Here is a 19,969-nt window from a genome sequence, read left to right on the forward strand (position 1 = left end):
AGTGTTTTCTGCTGTCCCCAGAGCCACTGGATCCACACATGTTGTTGTTAACTCTCCTTACAGGACAGCGTCACTATCTCATCCTAACTGTTCAAAATGCCTTTCACCCACCCTTTTTTTCTGCCTGCGGTCAAAACAAGGAACATGTAGCTCAGAATAAAAGACAAAGTATTTCTTGTATATACAAATATCAGTCTGCAAATCGTACACCCAGTCCTGCTTGACCGAACATGTGACCCAGTTTATGAATGAATTGTACATTTATCTGCCATTGAAGGAAGTGAAAGCATTTAGCATTCAGTTCTCTTGGGCCCATAGCTGGACACTAAAATATCTTTAATATATAAGCATGGCTTTATTTCTAACACCTGGCACACTTTGAATTTCTGGCTGGTTCTTTGTGAACATACCCCTACTTATTTCCTTCAGACTTACTAGAAAAGTTTAGGCCGATGATATATAGAGAGCGTGGACTTTTTAACTTTGCTGTGGCAGGTGTGGGCAGGAGAGCCTTTACAGCTCCTGTAGCATGTTAATGTGAACAACAAAATCATTGGTAATGGCAAGCTGCAACACTGAGGTTTTTATTTCAAACTTGAAATAAATCTCCAGGTGACCACATGTGCTTTTGAAGATGGCAAAAGTTTTCCGTTTTGGGCCCCTTACTACAAGAAAGATATTGAGGTGCTGGAGATTGTACAGAGAAAGGACAATGAAGTCTGGAGCACTAAGAACAGTTGGGGGTGCTGGGGGTGTTGAGTTTGAAGAAAAGAGGGGGCCTTATAATTTTCTACAACCACCTGAAAGGAGGTTGAAATCAGGTAGGTGTTGGTCTCTTCTCCCAGGTAACTGATAAGAAAAAAGGAAACGGTCTCAGGTTTCACCAAGGAAGGTTTAGATTGAATAATAGGAAAATTCCTTCATGGAAAGGGTTGTCAGGCATGAGAACAGGCTGCCCAGGGAAATGGTGGAGTCACCACTCCTGGAGATATTTAAAAGATATGTAGATGTGACACTTCAGGACATGGTTTAGTGGCAAACCTGGCAATGCTGGGTTAAGGGTGGGATTCAATGACCTTAAGGGTCTTCTCCAACCTAAATAATTCTGTTTCTGACCACCTCTTTTTCCTTCTACACTCATGACTACGGTAGCCCCAAGGACAAGTTAGTCAGAAAAATAGGCACAATCAAAATAACTGAATTTTCTGTAATACAATTGATTCCTTTCTCTCTCTGCCCTGTTGCTGCTAACTGGCATAGCAATTGTCTTTACACATGCTGGTGTTCCACATTTAACAAAGTGATTCCCAGGCACTGCGAGAGTTTGCAGTTGGTTTCTGCAGTACTGCAGCAGCAAAAACTAGGAGGTGCTGAGAATCCACCCCACTCAGTGTAAACATTTCCAAGCCCAGGGTAGACCAATCATATTTGTTGTTGATATCTATATTGGCTATGATCTCCGCCTCTCTCATGTGGGGGTAATTATGCACTCAATCCACAAACATTAGCAGAAACAGAAATGTGAGTTGAAGAAACCTATCAGCCTACTATAACATGTAAAACTGTGCTGTGTCCTGTTAGTTTCTCAGAGAAGGGCCATTGGTGGAAAACATTTCATTTAAAAAAGCTCAAAAAATAATTTTTCTAAGACAAGATTTTAAGATTATGTATCTGCACTGCTGAGAATTGCTGAGGTTGCAAAAGCCAGTCGTGTAACAGGAAATTTCATTCTTCAACCTCTTAGAGGTGTTAAAGTTATGTTTATGCCCCATGGCAAAAATCAGTGACCAAGAAGGAACATCTTCATGTGAAAGACTGGGTTCCAGTGATTTTCCTTGACAGGGATATACAGACTTAGGTCACAAATTGGGCTGATAAGGAGATGCTGTATGCAGTGTGCAAGGCAGTGTTTAGTCCAGCTTAAGGTCTTGATCTTGCTTCTGTTTAACTCAGTCTCACATTCATGTGCTAGCAGCCAACTTCTGTTAGCTGCAATCATGGACAGGTTGCAAACTTTTTGATTTACTATGCATTTCTAAAACCTCAACAGCTCTGATCAGTGCACTGGGGATTTAAACACTGTGTAACTGAGATCGGCAGCTTTGCAGGGACATATGATTCAAGGGGATGGAAGGCCTCCCTTATGAAAATGTCTTTTTGTTCCATGTTAAAATTCTCACAATGCCCATTTATCTCAGGAGGGTTACTATCCTAGCAGCCCGAATAAATAAACAGCTGAACATCTTGAGAGCCAGAATTTCATCAGCAGGTTCCCCTGGTTGCTTTTTAGCTGAATGATCCTATTAGTGAAATGGTGGAAGTCAACAAGCTGAAGACAGGAAATCAGGCCAATTGCCAAGAAACTCTACAGGTCACAGGCTGGAAAATGGACATGTTTAAGCTTGCCCTTACTTGATTTCTGTTGGAAAAAACCAGCAGTTTTCCAAAGGCAAAATATCCTATCAGAAAAACTTACACTTTTTTCTCCCAATCATTCAATAAATGACACTATGCCCTATGTACAATGCACTGTTCAAACTCTTGTCCTAAATACTAAACAACTTTTTTTTGGCCATTTTTATGACATTCAGTGTTGTAGCATCAAAGTGCTTCAGAAACACCTACAAATTCTTTATTTGCCGCTTTCCTCTAATATAAAGATTATTTAACTGCTTATTACAAAATGGAATGTGTGGACTGAAGGTCCTGCCTAGAACATGATTTCTAAGAGCATTTGGCATTAAATAAAATGTTACTTTTTCAAAGCCACATTTCTATTGACCGTACCTGGATTTGTGAGTACTCAATACTCTGCAAGTCAGATCCAGATATCTTTTAATAAGCATTTGAAAATGAGGAACTTGGAGCTGATGCTTGTTTCTGAAAGATTAACCCCTTGAAACCAGATTTGAAACAGAATTTCAAGCTCTGGAAGAAAAGCATCGCAAGGGTGGAAGGATGAAGGTACCAGTGAAGGCCTAGGTTTCCCAGAATGGGGTCTGAAATAGTCAGAAAAATTATAAGGAATAGTGTGAAGTCAGCACACTTCACATGCTACACACATAGGTCATTCAGTGCAGACAAAGGATGAGCCTTAAAAACATGAAAAATTGGGGAAAAAAAGTAGTGAGTCTCAGAGAACATAAGCTCAAAGGCCAATTACAGGGAGATCTGAGCCTTGAACCTCTTTGCCAGAGTTCCTTTTGTTAAAATTCCCTTTGTCTTTCTGGGGCCTAAATATAATTTGCTACAATTTTTTAAGACAGTCGATTGAAGAAAAACACTTCCCTTTCCTGTCTGAATGATAAAGCACTGGTAAACTTGAGGAAATAGATGTCTTAAGCTGTCCTCTAAGTCTGACCGTGAGACATATTATATGAGGTGGAGATTGCTTTTGCCACAAAGCTTCTGGTTACTGTTCATCTTTCACATTAGAGATGCATACCAAAGAATTATCAATACATCAACTCAGGGAAAGGCAAAATCACCATGAAGGAGGGCAAGAGATTCTCCAGTCTAGTGACAAAGGCAGCCATCAAGCAAGTGCACGTGGCCTGGAATCTATTCTTTAGTTTGGCCTTTGGAGTTATCCAGTGATTACTGTGAAACAGTGTCTCTGAAGACAAGACTAGAAATAAGGTCTGTAGCCTTCTAGCTGAATGGTATTTCAGGCTTCTGACCTCTTTTGTCCTCTTGCTTGCTGTTCTAGCTTCTGTTGGCTGGGTGCAATTCAGCCCAGACCATAGTTCTAGGATACTACCCAGCTAGTAAGGAAAGAAGTGGATAAGCCTTTAAATACTTTCCAAAGACAGACTTGAATGTGCATGCCATTCCTTCTAGGAGTGTGCTCTAGAGGAAGAGTTACACCATTTCCTACTCTTTGACCTTCTGAAAAGCAGGTACTTGCATTTGTAAAGAAGAAACAGTTTCACTCATGTTCTTTAAGCAGTCTCCTTGGTGGCACCAGACCAGCTCTCTCAGTCCTCTCAAAATCCATTTGTTCTATAGTTTCTAACAGATATCTTCTCTATATTTGACTCTAAGTATCTTAAGTACGGCTATCTTGTTACATGAAGCAACTACTATAGTATGATTCTCCAGTAGTCTGCATCAGAATTTTCCCTGTTCAGAGCTGAAGCTCTGAAGTTCCATCCTAGCTCCATTTCAGACATTTCACCTGTATCCTTTTATTAAGGAGGTGACCTTTTCTCAGCATCACAAAAGCTTTTCTCAGCATCTCCTTTCAGGTAGAATCAGTGGCAGAATCATATTTCCCAGAATATTACTCAGTCACTAACTAAAAGCACAAGGCTGCTTTGCTTTTTCCTGTGTTTCTACATCTCAGTCAGCATGTGTCCTCCAGCAGCAAGTAGAGGAGAGATGAACAATGACACAGGAAATGGTCTCCCATGAAACAGGTTACTCATTGATTTTTTTGTGCTGAAGTACTATTCTGTAATATTTACCCTCAGGAATCTGAGGAATATACCACTTGCACGAGGGAGATTTTGCTACATGTAAAATATGCCAAAATTAGTACACTTAACACTGTCAGAACAGTGGTCAGACCATGAAATTCAATTGCTTGGGCTGTTACAGTTCTGGTACGGTTTTGTCTCACACCAACTAATGCTCCCTCAAAAAACTCAGAGCCACAATCAACTTCTTGTATAGTTCAGGAGTTATGACAGACAAAAGACCATCTCAGAAAAGAAGTTTAGATGCAGCCATCGTGCTACAGAGGCTGAGAACAGTTAGTACAGGTGTGTCAGATATACCAAATATCGGGATATGACTGGTCCCAGCAAATGAAGTGAAAAGTTACTGCTGGATAAAAACCATTTTCTGTGTAACCCACTAGAGGGTGCAGACACACCCTTTCTGTCTCTAAGATTTACTTCTATGTTTCTGAAACCTGGATATTTCAGGGGTTTCTCCAGAGTATTTGGGGGAAAGAGCTGAAAGGATCACACCTTGCTGTTGTCTACAAATCCACTTTCATCATCAGCAGCATGTAATCCAAAGTTTCTTTTCCTCCTGTTATCTCACCCTCTGCCCTTATCTAACCGAATTCCTACTACCAGTTGTTGTTTTTTTTTTTTTTTTTTTTTTTGGTTTTTTTTTTTTTTTTTTTTGTTTTTTTTTGTTTTTTTGTTTTGTTTTGTTTTTTGTTTTGTTTTGTTTTGTTTTTCCTGGGTCTCATCCTCACCATTACACCATTGCAGTGCTTATTTAGCCACACAGTTTTCTACCCGATCTCTCACCACTATTTGTGTTCCAGGGGGATTTCCCTTCGATCCCTGCACTGCTTGACTGTCACAAGTGAAGTGACAGAAGTACAAAATAGACTTATTCTTACAGCTTTCAACTGCTGAACCATTGTAGCCCTAAAGTGGGGTCTATTCAGTGTATCCAGGATTCTGGGAGAACAGGATTTCGATTGGACATGATTTAGTGAGTCTCAAGAATCGATCATGTTTTTCAGAAGCTGGGAGGGAGGTGGGGAGCAGGGAAAAAAAAAAAAAAAAAGTCTTAACAAGGTTATTTCTGCCTTTGTGCTTATTCACCTACTCAAAGCTTGTGTTCCTGAATATTCCGTTATTGCCTCAGCAACTGCTTCATACAGCTAAACTCTGCATGTAATATCCTGCCAAAGAATATCCAAAACTTTTCATCTTAAATGTTGACGAGACTTACAGGCAGCTCCCTAAGGAATTTGTCTCGCCATTTCACCACTGACGTTTCTGTGCTGCAGTAGATCAGATTTCCTCTATGAGTGAGATCTGCAGAAAGGAACAAACAAGAAATCTTTTAAGAATTAAAAAACCCAAAAAAACAAACAAACAAAAAAACCCCCCAAAATATCTAAAGATAATTACAAACAGTGACACAATGACAAGCACTGATAACATTTTCTATTTTCTGTCACAGCCTTAAATATGTGGTTCACTAGCTGTAAAACATACCTGTGCAGAACTACTAAAGCTTCAAAATATAGGAATCTGAAGAAAAGATAAAGGAACACAAACCTGTTGGTTTTCTATTTTCCCTCCTCATTTTTGCAGATGTGAATCAGGTGCAGAGTATCTCACAGTAAGTAGCCCTCACTGCTTCTTCATGACCATAACAAGGTGTAATTTCTGTTCTTATTTCAAGATTTAGTCAGCAGTTGGGAGAGCAAGGATTTTCAATTCACCAGCTGCTGAGCCTGAATTCTTCATGCAGTAGCGTGAAAATGTGACAAAAATGTGCAGCTCCTGATGACCAAGCTTACAGATCCCTGGCCCCAGCCTGAACAGCCCTTGGACCCTCATCAGTCTGTGTGCAAAAAGGCATAATCTCTCTGTTAGGATATCAATGACAGCTAAAAGCCAGTATTTAATTACTGAGCTGTTGCATGAACCATACACAGATTTTTCTCTCTCTTTCTCTGAGTATTTAGCTTTAGTTAAACATTCATCAACACTGAAAAATAAAATTATCAATGGAAAATTTCCATAAGGACAGAAGGCTTCCAATCAAAAATATATGAAAAGGGACTGGATCAAACTGACATTACTGGATTCAAAGATGTATTAATCCTGTGGGATATTTCTGATTGATTAGCAACTAAATTTAGATGAAAATTGGATTATATTACCCACTTAAAACCTATTTTAAATAACAACTTTAACTCTCAGGCTGAGTCACTCTCAGGTTTCCTGTGTATATATAGTAAGCCAAAGGGGAACATCAGCTTGACTTTCCCATTTGAGAGCTGGCAGTAAGAATAATCAAGCCAAAAGAACAACCCCACAGACATTTAATTATAAATAGAGCTAATTTCATCCAGGAATTCTGGAGGCAGTAGTCAAGATCCAAACTGTAATATTATCTCTGTAATGTAATTTTTCAGAGGAGAACTACATTTTAAAGCTCCTTTTGCATGCTGTGAAGAGCACGGAAACAGTGTCAATAAATACGATAAGAAAACCTCCCTTCTGTCCAACTGAAAGCCTTGCAAACATCAGCTGTCAGCAGCAAAGCCCCCTGGACTTCTGTTTCAAAACAACTTTTTATCTGGAAATTATGCAAATGGGAAGTAAAGTATTTAAGTGGCAATACATGTGTGAAACACCAGCACATATTTTAGACATGTGGTGACACAGTCTTGGTGCGCCTTCGTTTTCAAGTGAGTCTACCACAATATAACTTGTGTGCAGCTGAGTTGTGTCTGGGTTTCTCCCCTCTGGCCACTTGACCAGAGTGCAGCAGTTACTGTGGCAGACCAAAATAACCGTACAAGGAAGGACCTTTCTAGTATTTGTTTGTTTTCAATGCTGTTACACATTACTGCTACACATAACATATGTCGGCCTCTGACAGAGGAGTGCACCCTTTTCCCACATCAAACAAAGATGCTGGTGCTGAAAGAGAGTACTAAGAGCAAACATTTTAAATCATGCATAACATTCATCACTGAAAGCCTAATTATCTGGACAGACAGACACATCTGAGTTGAATCCAAACCCACACCGCAAGACAGAAGGTGAATACACAGGCAGTGGGTAAGATGCTCGTTGTGACAGGGGATGCCGGGATTCAGTTTGCTCTTCCCACACAAAGCTGCTGAACACTTTCCCTTGAGCTGTGCCTATTCAGTAACAGGGAAATGTGACTGCAGGATGGTAGGGACACCTCAGCCAGCTTTCCTCCAGCAAACTATGGCATAGGCTGCAACTATTTACCTACTAAGGCCATTCAGACCTGTAAGTAACAGCAAATTGGTTAGCATTGATGCTCAAACTGAGAAGACTAAAGCTGATGCAAATGCATTTACCCATGCCATAGCCTCTCCCCTAGCAGGACGGCGACATGCTCTCTGGTTGTTTCTAAACTGACTCAGCTGTTTGCGGGGGAAAATTGGGGTTCTTGATCAGATTGCCTGCTCTGGGAAGCTGCAAAAACCAGGGCACAAGTCTGGCACCAGCTGGGATTCATATGAATTCCCCATCTGTAGATGCAGTGACAAAACTTCAAGTGGATCATTGAGTCTGTTGAGAGTGAAATTCATTACGTAGGTCCAATTGCTACTCTAACAGCAATTTCACAAGTAAAGTGGAAATGATTTAGGAATGAAGTTCCATGATGGATAGAAATTTTGTGTCTGTTAAAAGTCCTAACTAGATTCTCCTGACTACTATGTATAAAATCCAGAAAGTGTTTAAACCAAACATTCAAGGAGTCAATGTCCAAACATTAAAACTGATTACAAGCAAAGACTTAAATACCCACGAATGCCAAAAACCCCCCTGCATCTTTAAAAACCCACAATTGCCATACCAATGTATGATTTCACTCAGGGCTCAGCACGGCACGTACAATTTCCCTTTTTATACAGTGACACGATGACAGGACATGATTACAATAACTGCTCCATGGATGCCTATTTTATGCTTGTTTCTGAACTATTAAACGAAACAAATAGGTTTTCACACAAATAATCTCTCTCCTTATCTATTAAGAGGCAACAAATGCTGTTCGCAAAAGTGCACAGTCTTACGGGACTTCCTGCTGGTGCCTGTCTGTCTGAGTTCAGCTTTTATGCAGCAAAAGACCCTGATGAAATTGTACCATTTTATATTTTTCCACAGTCACTTCTGTGTGCATGTTGGGCTGTTTCAAACCTTCAGAACAGTCTCAGGATGAGTACAGTACATGACTCTTCAATAGCTAAAGATAGATATCAAGTCCAGATTTACAACTAAAACTGGTCAAAAATTATCTGGATTTGATTTTTTTTCTGCCCCCCAGAATGTAAAGCTCATTCTTCCTGTTTTTAAAAACTGGGCTGAAGACACACTATGATTTTTGCTACGCTCCTCACTAAAGCAAACTGTGCACCTGAGAACTCCTTATTTTGTAAGTGGTTCTTGCAGAATGAACTCCTTAAAATTGGTGATGAGTTTTCTTTCTCTTTTGCTGCAGTTTATGCTGTAATAATTCTGACTTCTAAATATGTGCAACATAATTTCTTAATTATCTTTGCCCTATTACTAAGCCATACTGTTCTTCCTTTATTTCTGCAGCTCACAGTCATCTGGCACAAAGAGACACATGTACTTCTTGGATTGCAATGAACTTTGTTCTCACTTCAGATGTAAATATTAGAAGGGAGAAAAAAATCAGTCTTGACTGAGTCTGGCTCCTCTGAAAAACTATTATGAATAAATAATGAAGAAGTGAAAAGCTGTACTCCTTACCTGGTCTGAGAGGTACAGTGCACCTTGAAAGCCTCCTAAATGACACAGAAGAAATAGAAATAGTTGAAAGTTTTTACTCATCCAACCAGAGGACTCAGGAAATGACTATTTTGAAATGATTAACTCCTTCCTCACTTCGAAGTCTTTCAAGTACAGTTCCACTGCAATTTGGTAACGAATGCTCTGCCCTACACGATTTCAGTTTCACACTGAGAATATGCAGGTGGCCAGAGGAGAAGACTCTGATCACCTCCATGGAAGAGAAAAACTGTAGTGTTTTCTGCATAATTGTGACCAAGTACATTTTACTGTTGAGTGATGCTTACGTAACAAAGTGCAAAAATGACCTAGAGTAATGGCTTGACCTCCCTCCTCTCATTTACAGAAGAGGTTTAGAGCAGTGGAGCAATATTCTCAGCAAGAATTCAGTGTTGTGGTGCCCAAGAGAGCAAGGCAAAAAATAGGTTTTTTTAAGGAGTGGCATCCATTGTAGGCTGGACAAGCATTTGATATCCATATAGTGTATGATACTTTTATACACAGAGGGCATCCAGCTGAAAGTCAGGCATCCGGGAGCATCAGGAGTTAGTCCTCTGCACAAAAAACCCCAAAACCCTCTGTGCCAAAAAACCTGTTTCCCTCTCCTAAATGTATCTGTTTGACTAAAAGGCATTTCTGAGACTGAGCCTATAGACATCCACTAGCCTGAAAGCTTTTAAAGGCCAGCTGCTCACAAGAGCACAAGCTACCTCTGGGGAGTGAACACCTCCCTACAGCACCCAAGGTGGCATCTGGGCTTCTGAGCCTGTGGAGAGACTTTGTGTTAGGGTTTTCTGAGACATGGATGGAGTTGTCTTACCTAGCTCTGGGCATTTGCACTGTAGATGTTTACACCAGAGTTTGTAATTCAAGGCACTCTTGAATTTAGGCAGTGGAAAGAAAAAGACCTTTGCAAGATTCTTTATTTGGGAGTTTTAACATCCAAATAAGAGTTCCTTCTACTATAGAGATATATATGCTCCCATGATGTTTTATGCTATCAAGATTTTATAAAAGCTACAAAAACTCCCACCTAATTCTCTGCAAGTTAAGTTTTACCTTTGTTTTCCTAATGATTATTTCCAGTAACAAAGACTCAAGAGGCATGCTCCCACAAGACACTGATGAGGCTGGTCTGCACTTGAAGTTTATCCTTTTACAGTCTACCACAAAAATAATGAGGATACTCAAGATCCTTGATCTGAACAGGTGCTTAGTTGCTGTCATGGAATGGAGGCCAAAACATTAGTGTGACTCCTCAGGCTGTGTCTATTGATGCTATAGCTTCATATGCAGAAACACCAGGGCATTTTACTTTGAACACGGTTGCAGGGTGGAGACTCAAGTTCTTGCTTTGACTCCTCTCACTTCCACATATAAAAAAAAATTGAAACCAACTGCCAGTATTCTCATCATGAGCCCACAGGTAAACAGGAAGGAGTTTCAGTCTCACAGCCTCAAAGAGTGCAAAATATATTGAATCAGACCCCCTAAAACCTCCCCCAAAAATGAGATTTGGTTTGCTTCTTTGGTTGTTATATTTTTTAACAATCTTCTTCAAGATAAGCAATTTGATGACGTTCATTTGGCCATGCTAAAATTTCCTTAGAAAGCAATTAAGTGCTAAGAAATCACCCTTCTAAAAACTGGTAGTGTCTTTCAGAATGATTATGAATAGTGGTGTAATGTTTTATAGATGAGTTTCCTTTGGGTGGAGTCCATATTTAGCTTCTAATTGAGCTCAGCAGGCTCTGGAGCTCACTTTGAGAGCCTTCCCTGAGCTGTCTCAAGCAGTCTATGAGTATTTGGGCTCCTGCCTTTGTTGGTAAAAAACCTGCAATTCAGCTGTGTTCTCCTGGGAGACATGGACATGACTTTTTATTTTAGAGTAGTCTGGTGGCTTGTTTTTTTTTTTTTTTTTTTTTTTTTTTTAATAGCGATGGTAGAAAGCTCCTTAGTATCTCTCCACTGCAGAGGTCTTCCTCTAGGGTCAATCTGCAACAGCCTTGAGGTTGACCTAAATGTGGCTTTAGTTCCTGGAGCTCAGAGGAAACAGATGCAGATGGGGATCTGATTTGCACAAGGCCTTGAGGGCTACCCAGCCTCAGGCCATACTAACCCTTTGCATAAAAAAAGGAGAAAAAAATAAACGGTGGGGAGCTGCACTAAGGCTAAATATTATCATTCATTAACAGCAATGTTATTCCCAGAGAAGCAAACACTAGATTGTCTTTTGCAGCTGAGAAGGATCTGGATGAATGCAGAAATGCAGGACCTGATTTGGAGTCTCTCTGATGGATCTAGACTGTCATTCCATGAGCAGAGGAAGGTCTAACCTCCTGGGAGGACATGGCACAATCTTAGCTGTGACATGAAAATGGGAGATGCAAGCTGTCATTCCACCTTCCCAAGGGGTTCCTCATCTCAGCTTGAGCTGAGCTGTGCAGATCTGGTTGGAGCTCAGCTTTAGATGCACTGGGACACAAAGAGATCAGCAGCTTGCACAGGTGGTGGTGGGAGGTCTGTAAGTACAGTGATATGGGAGTATGACAGTAGGCAACTTCCAAAAAAAGGTCCTGTGATTTGGGAGTGAGAAGATGGAAGGGTAGATCTGTATGGAGGTGAGAGAAGCTGGCAGGAGCAAGAAAGGTTGAGAGAAGGAGTCCCTGAACTGTGGAAGGAAGACAAGCAGAACAGAGAGGGAGGAAAGAGGGTCTGGTGAATCTATGCTGTATCATAGCAAAGGTGAAGGAAAGAAGAGTTTTCTGAGAACTTCTGCTTGTCTTGAGCATCAGGAGGTCTTGAGCAAATCTCCAGGGCTCAGATGCTTGGTCCATTCTAGGAAGGTGAGAATGGCATGAATTGTCCTACAGCAAGGTGAGCTTTTTTGAGGGCTGAATGGCAGGCAGGCAACCAGTGAAAAGAATGAGGAGACCCCTGACTCAAAACCAATCTGATTATGTCCCATCTGTGTAACATCCACCTATTCTCAGAACTCAGAACTAAGTTGAGATGCCAACTGTGATAGGAAAGACAGAACACATGGCAGACAGAATACATGAATACAAAATACATTTGGTGCTCATTGTCCAGGTGGCAAAACTCATTTTTTGCCCAATGTTGTTGACCTGGGTGCTATGATGCCACTACACATCTGAAGAAAGTCCAGTCCTCAGTTATGACTGATTGTTCATTTCAGTGCTAACATGAAATCACCTGTGGAGCTCTCCAGAAAGGAGACATTCCTATCAGCTCTTAAGGAATAAGCAGATATCCTTTTTTAATTTTTATAATTAATTCTAGTTAGATTTATTACAGATGTTCTAGGCCCATGGAGGGGTGATATGGTGAGAAAGAAAACGTACCTAACAGTTTTTCCTTGCACATGAGATGTGACCTGGTTCCTTGCCCAACATCACAATCTTCAAGAGTCAAAACATTTTGTCTTTTAGTTATTCAACCTCTAAATTACAGGCTTGTGTAATGTTGGTCAAGAACAAATGAATGGGAAAAAAACTTGAAGGAAAAACATTCATGCCAGTGTTTTCAAACTGACATCTTTTCATTTCAGCATAGGAAATTTCTGTCATAGGAAATGAGAGCTGCTACCTAAATTGAGTGGCAATGGTAGTAGTATATGATATGGGTCTTTGCTTTGTTTGAGATGGGTTTTCCATCTTCTGGGGGAAGACTTCAGTCACTGGACTGCAGAGCCTTTTGGGGCCAGGATCTCTCCAACTAGATCTGTTCTACCACAGCCAGTGAAACTTCCTATTTTTTACACTGAGGTGAATGTCCTGGTCAACACCTCTGAAGCAAACTGTCTCAAGACTTCCAGAGTCTCAACATCTCCTCCCCCTCCAAACACACTCATACTTTCCTCCTGGTTTCTGTGCAAAACTGGAGGGATTGTCCAAAGCAGACTCCTGGCATATGTTTTACTTGCAGCAAAGGTTCAGGTGAGTGAGACCTTTTTGCAAGCAAGGGTAGAGAAAAAATGTGTGAAGGAATAGAGGGAGAGTGATGACAGATGGCAGAGGATAATTAATATTCTATGATGTGCAAGGAGAGTGGAGCAGCAAGGGAGCAGAGAAAAGGGGGGAAAGCCCTTAGGTAGGATGAAGCAGGGGACACAGACTGCAAATCAGGAATAACCAGGCTCATCAGATGCATTATGGCATGCATCAGAGTGCAAGTTTAAATGCGGCATTTGTCTTTCCTGTTTGATGTTGTACAAAATATTGAAATACTCTCAGTGCAAAATAAATCTGTGGTCCAGTGACTGGTGACTGCTCCTGGGAGGGAGATGATGCTTGGAACAAGAACCAAGAGGTCTCTCAGTTTCCTGCAGCTGAAACTAAACCTCACTTTGTGAAACACCGGAGCTCTTTTTCCAGGTCCGTAGCTGCCACCTCACAGCACTCCTGTGAATCTAGCTGTCCCTAAACTCCCTAAAAACATATTTAGAAAAAAAAAATCCCAAATGAAAAAATGCCCCTGGACTGAAACTATAGATTTAACCAGCACAAAATAAAGTACACATTTCTTGATCTAGCACAAATTAATGAAATTTTTATCTCTGATTCTCACCACGCTGCTGTTCTTAAGGTTCTAATCATTCTCTCATTTATGTTTTGAGGTTCTAATCACTCTGTCATTTCTATTTCAATCACTGCCTCCATTGTGATGGTTTAAAAGCTCAGTCTGAATAAATCCACCTGCACAGCACAAAGCAGCTGAGCCTTTGCTTGAATTGACTCAGCTTTGAGAAAACCTTTAACTGCCTTTGAAATAGTTCAGAAAATCGCATGTTTGCTGACAGACTGCTGGTCTGACTAACCCTTACAAGGCAGATTTCAGTTTGAAAATCCTGATACTCAGTCAATCTTTAAGTGACCTCCCCTTGCTCAGGGTGTTATCCCTACATAAATGAGTGCCCTTTAATTTTCCAGTCAATGTAAAAGAGGAAAAAAAAAAGTGCAGTGGTCAGAATTTCTTACCTATTGTGTAGTTATTGAAAGTATTTTTCCACCAGTCATGTAAAGTCCAATTCTGTTTGTCATTTGTCATTTTTAAAATAATGCATCTCAGTTTCAGCCTAAGGCCCAGACTCAGGACTGAGAACCTCACATGTTAATTCTGTAGGAGAAGTGTTGGAAGGAGCCAGGATCCATGGCCTTGGTCTATTAGGTTACTCCATTTCACAGAGGAAACTTTCTCTGGGACAGAGACAAGCAGACTGGTCAGAAATTTACCAAGGTAACTTGGGTTGGGAGAAAATGTTGTCAGTAGTTGCCATTTTCCAGGCACCTACTCGAGCTGAGCTCCTAGGAATACATGGCCACATCCCCCATTGCTCTGAAGCCCTCCCAAAGTGTGGGTCACCTCAAGAGACAAATAAATCTCTGTGGTCCTGCAGAGAGCAGGGATCCCTCTACACTCTTATGGTAGAAGAAATTGAGGGTTACCCCAGAACTGAACTCTGTCTCGTGTCTCTGCCCCATAGTTCTTACGAGATGCTGGTAAAATCATGTCAACCAAAGCAGTTATATTCTTGGGTCTCAGTTTCTGGGATCATGCCTTTGAAACACTTAGGGACTGACCAGCTGAAATCAGTATGGGCAAGGTGTTGGTCAAAGCTGTGTTACTAGGGACAGGACGAGTTCATCCAACCAATTCCTACTCCATGGAACAATCCACTCTTTGAGTCCATCTCTCTCCAGCTTAGAAAGGATGTGGGATAGGACCATGTCAAAGGCCTTTCAGAAATCCAGACTGACAATATCTCTTCCCTTGTCCACTGCCATAGTCACTCCAGTGACAAAGGCCACCTGGTTATTCAGGCAGAACTTGCCTTTGGCGAAGCTGTGTCCCTTCCCTGTCCTCTATGTGTCTTAGCATAGCTTCTGTTCCATGATCTTCCCAGGCACAGAGGTAAGGCTCACAGGTCTATTGTTCCCACAGTCTTTTCTATCTTTTTTAAAGATGGGAATAATGTTTCCCCTTTTTCCATTTACCAGGAAATTCACCTGATGGTCATGACTTTTGGAATATCAATACAGAGTTGCTTGGCAACTACAGTGGCCAATTCTCTCCAGACTCTGGGATGCATCTCATTAGGTCCCATAGTCTCATGCACCAGGTTCCTGAAGTGGTCACAAGCCTGATCTCTTACAATGGGATGCACTTTGGTCCCCCAGTCCCCAGTTATCAAGGCTGTTTGGTCTCTTACCCACCAGACTTGTTTCCTGCTAGACCTCAGTAGCCAGCCCAGACGCTTTAGTGGCTGGGGGCCAGGAAACCAATGCTTCCTGTCTGCTTGCTCCTTGCTTAACCAAGGTCATGGATATAATACAAGGTTTGGGTTGGAAGGGACCTTTATAGATCACCTAGTCCAACCCAAATGAAGGACATGCAAGGGGGAAAGCCTTTTCATCAGGCTGACCATCTTCCTAGATCCTTGTCTAACTCTTGGACAAAACCAGCAGGAAAATGGCCAGCTCCTGCAGAAATCAATACCTAGGGAAACAAAATATATTATGTGGCTAAAAAAAAAATAAATAAGAATGCTTTGTGTTTGTTTTTGCTTTTTGTTTTATCAACTAAAGTGTTTCACGGTTTTAGGGGTTTTTTTAACTATTTCAAAAGTGTAGTTTTGTTGGTTTTTTTAAAATTTATTTGCTGCCCAGATGTACATGTGACAAACTCCAATATGGCCAGTAGATGCTTCAGACCAGTCATTTGTTCTCAAGCAGAGGGTGCTGAAAAAGGAGGCTGTGGCTGTTGCATATAGGATGGTGAGATCCTTGCAGGTTTTAGTTGTACCATTTTCTCCTTTGTCCCCATCTTGTATCACACAGATGCTGGGAAAATGTATTCACCCTTGTTTGGGTAAGCAGATGCTGTCGAGTCTTGACTGCCACCAAAAATACCTTGAAGACAAATTTACTTTTACCCCCAAGACAAGGTGTGCAAGAAGCAAGCCTGCCTACTGAGCAAGAAGAGAAAATAACAGGCGAAAGAGTTACCAGCTGGCCACCACTAGCAATAATTCCACCTACCAAGACAGGAGATTGACATCTGTGTCTTTAAGAAGACTCACGATTAGGCCCGCCAGGGAGGTGAGAAAACTTTTTTTTTTTAACTGTTACAAAGTTGTTTTTCAGACCTTGTGTAAGACATCCTATTTGTCTCTAACTTCTCACTTATTACAGATTGCGGGAAGGAAGTACTCCACCCAATTTCTTAAATTATCATGCACCATTGCTTAAAGGTGTCATCTGTGTCTGAAGAAAAGTCTGGTTTTGCCCCTTCTTTTTAAGAAAAAGAAAAGAGGAAAATAAAAAAAAACCCAGATGGTCTTACTGCTTGTTAATTATTAATTGTTAGATTCAGAAAAGCTCTTGATTTTTCCAGACACACATTTCCTAAGAAATCTTTTCAGCAAGATACAAAAAAATTTCATGGTATTCCTTGCAAAAAGGAAATGGGGTGTAGGAGAGGGGGAGGTGAGGTCGTGTATATTCCTAAAGGGCTCTGTATCGCAGTTTAAATCAAAAACCTGGATTCTATTCCTATGAAAAATGCATCAGTCTTGTACTTTTAGTTTTGTAATTACTGCTGAGGCCATCACATAAGAAAAGCACAAGGGTCAAATTATATTCCCAGCTCTGCTAAGGTGCAAGTAAAACCATGGCAGCTCCTGGAATGATTCCAGTATTCCTGACATCCTCATTGCCTTTGCTTGCAAAGCTGTCCATTCAGAATGCTCCCATTCAGGTCAGAGCATGAGGTGACTCAGGAAAAAGCCTGCTCGCTTATGGCTCTTGTGTTGGAAGGGCAGTGCGGAGAGGAAAGGAGTGAGGAAGTAAGCAGCATGTGTCGGGAAGGTTTTGTAGGAGTGCCCAGACAGCTGGGGAGGAGCTGAGCACTTGCTGTGACAGGTGTCCTTTTAGCTGCAGGTCTCCAGAGGAGTGGCAATCTCACATGTAAACCTGCTGGCTTGGACAGCCACAGTGCTCCAGCTGGGATCCCACAGGGCACAGCTACAGCCCTATGGAGCTGCTTTTGGAGCTCCTTGGCAGCAGAACTTGGGCAGCAGGTGAGGCTGTAAGGCCAGTGCCTGGAGGAAGGAAAGATGCAGAGCACCAGGTTGATTTTCTGCTGTGCCCTGCTTTGCCAAACACTCCAGATATTTGGGGGTACATGACACCACAAGCCATGCCTGGAAATGGCTGATAAAACACAAACACCATTAGGAAATGTAGATGCAATGTGTTAACACTCAGTGGTCAACAGCTCAAACACTGATTGCAAAGAGGAAACTAAATTTACGTAGACAGATTGAAGATAATCTGTGGATCTTTCTACTACTCAGTTTTTAACTGCAGGCTCTGTCAACTCATCTGCACTCACCCTTGACCCAGGCAACAATGTATTTTGCTGTCCTTCCAGATATTTCTTTGCTCCATGACTGAATGTTTATTGTATTGTCTTGAGTCATTTCCTTTAGGGATGCAAAAGGGAAAGACACTTTGTAAGAATTTTTTAAGCCCAAGAAATGTAGCCCAACAGAGTGCAGGGCCCCTGCACCAATGTACACCTTGCATTTCTAATTCAGAGACATTCATATGCTAGAGTATGCTGATGCCAAGAAAGATCATACTGAGCTATTTTGTGATGGTAATTGTCTTTAAAAGAAGTTGCAATTGTTCTGGCAGAGAGCAGTTTGCTGTCTTATTTTGCAAATGGAGCTCAAAAATAGCAGTCTTTTCAGGTCCCCAAAAAATCATGAAATGTGTATCTACTCCAGATAAAATGCATTTTTAGTTCTGCAATTCTTTCCTCAGGAAGTTCTCAGCATATCTTCATTTCCAATACATATCTCAGGAATGTATCCGCAGATCTTCATTTGTGCCTTTCATTGAAACTCTTTGCAGCACAATAACAACAACAGGATCAAAGCGGAGACTGTTTAATGCCAACAAAAGCTTATACAACCCCAAACAAACTCTTCAGTTTGACAATATAGGCTAACTGGATTATTGTTATCACTGTTTCAGGCATATAGCACATCATAGAAATGCTTCAAAATACCAAGTTGAAAGCACCAGTATGCTTTTTGGTTTCCCGGAACTGTGTACAAGAGGAAGTGAAAAGTTTTCATTACAAAGTTTTTGAATAATTGTGATGCCATTGCTAGTGAGCAGGGAGAGAGCACAGAGACCTGGGGGCCAAAGCAGCATCTCTAGTGTAAGCAATGTTCCCTAAGGAAAATGTAGGTGAGGGAAACAAACACATCAGTTTGCTGTTGTCTGTCATTCCTGCACTGAAAATTGTGATGTGTCTTCCTAAATTAAAGACTTGGAGAAGGTCCACACCAGAGGAGCAGATTTGAACACCTCAAATGGTTGCAATGTCAAGTGACCTGTTCCAGGGCAGTGCCTGAGGTTTATGTGTGCAGCCTGAGCTAGAGCATCACCTCCTCCTGCAGAAGGCAACACCTGCAGTGTGACAGAGAGCAGGGCTCAGGAGCTGGCTCTTTGCTGGGGACAGCAGGCAATGCAGGCACTTGTGCTGTAAAATGAAGGGCTGCTGGTCAGTTTATGGGGGAGTTTCACAAAGGGAGCCCAAGGCATCAGGCAGCTACAGGATTCCTGCCAGAAGCCTGGGCTGGCAGTGGAATGAGCAAGCAGGGTAGTGTGCAGCTTTTGGTCTTAGACATCTCCTCTGTTTTGGTACCTATTGCTGCCACAGTTGTAGGATGGATTTGGTGATCTCTACTCAAATTTCTTTACAAGGTAAAAAAAGAAAGCCCTTTCTCTTTTATGGAAGAAAGCCAAATGAGTAAAGAATAAACCCATTATTTTATTTCTTTTAAAAATTTATATATTTTTAAGGAACAAGTGTCCTTACAGATCAGAAACCTTTTCACATCTTCATTTTCGTCTCAGAAAAGAATACATATTTTCATCCATAAATGTTTTTAATAGTTATTTTCTGCAGTATTTAATGTCTCCTAGTTATAATAGCAATCAGTAACAAAATGTATGACAAGAGTGTATTTTCTCTGAATAGCTGTTCCCCCAAATAAATATTTCCTTTAATGTATGTTTTTATCCCCAGTCAAGGTATTCTTTCTTTCTTGGGTGTGGAGGCACGTGCTAACACAGTGCTGGGAATAGCTTTGTGGCACCTGCCTTGCTTGAGGTGTCATTCCCAAGACCAGAGATGGACAATCAGCCTAAAGGCAACCTCTGCTTATACACCACCCAGCTGCTTGTTTTCCTGCAATTCCCATCACCCCTGTGAAGGTGTGCAGTGGTCACTGCTTGCTGCCTTTCACCCCACAGTTTGCCACTATAGAAACTGGAGGACAGAGGTGAGAGGGATTTGGAGACGGAAAAGCACCAGCCCCATGTAAATGCAGGGAAAATCCGTCCATCCCTCCCTGCATTTCCTTCCTGTGCATTATGTGGGTTTTCATTTTTTTCATCCATCCTCTGAAGAGGACCTACTTTCCACCTCAGAAATTCTAATTTTCACTTGCTACAGCTCCTGCTGCTGCAAGTTTAGAGAGATGTAGAGGGAGCCTTGGGCCAGCATGAGAGAAGACAGATAATGGGTTTCCTGGTGGCTTCTGCCATGATGTTGAGCTCCTGAATCCATAAACACAGGTGTCCTTAACT

General features: G+C 41.3%; 1 protein-coding gene across 1 annotated transcript in view; it reads right to left on the reverse strand.

The window, feature by feature from the left end:
* Nucleotides 1–9,356, reverse strand: part of P2RY8 (P2Y receptor family member 8) — a 33,693-nt gene extending 24,337 nt beyond the window's left edge. The window contains exons 1-2 of the mRNA XM_083885002.1: nt 9,243–9,356; nt 5,698–5,783 (exon numbers count right to left, since the gene is read on the reverse strand). The gene's annotated coding sequence lies outside the window, so the exon portion shown is untranslated. The remainder of the gene's footprint in view (nt 1–5,697; nt 5,784–9,242) is intronic.
* Nucleotides 9,357–19,969: the final 10,613 nt, after the last annotated feature.

Source organism: Zosterops lateralis (genome assembly GCF_965231275.1).
Source record: "Zosterops lateralis genome assembly, chromosome: 2".
NCBI classification, from domain to species: domain Eukaryota; kingdom Metazoa; phylum Chordata; class Aves; order Passeriformes; family Zosteropidae; genus Zosterops; species Zosterops lateralis.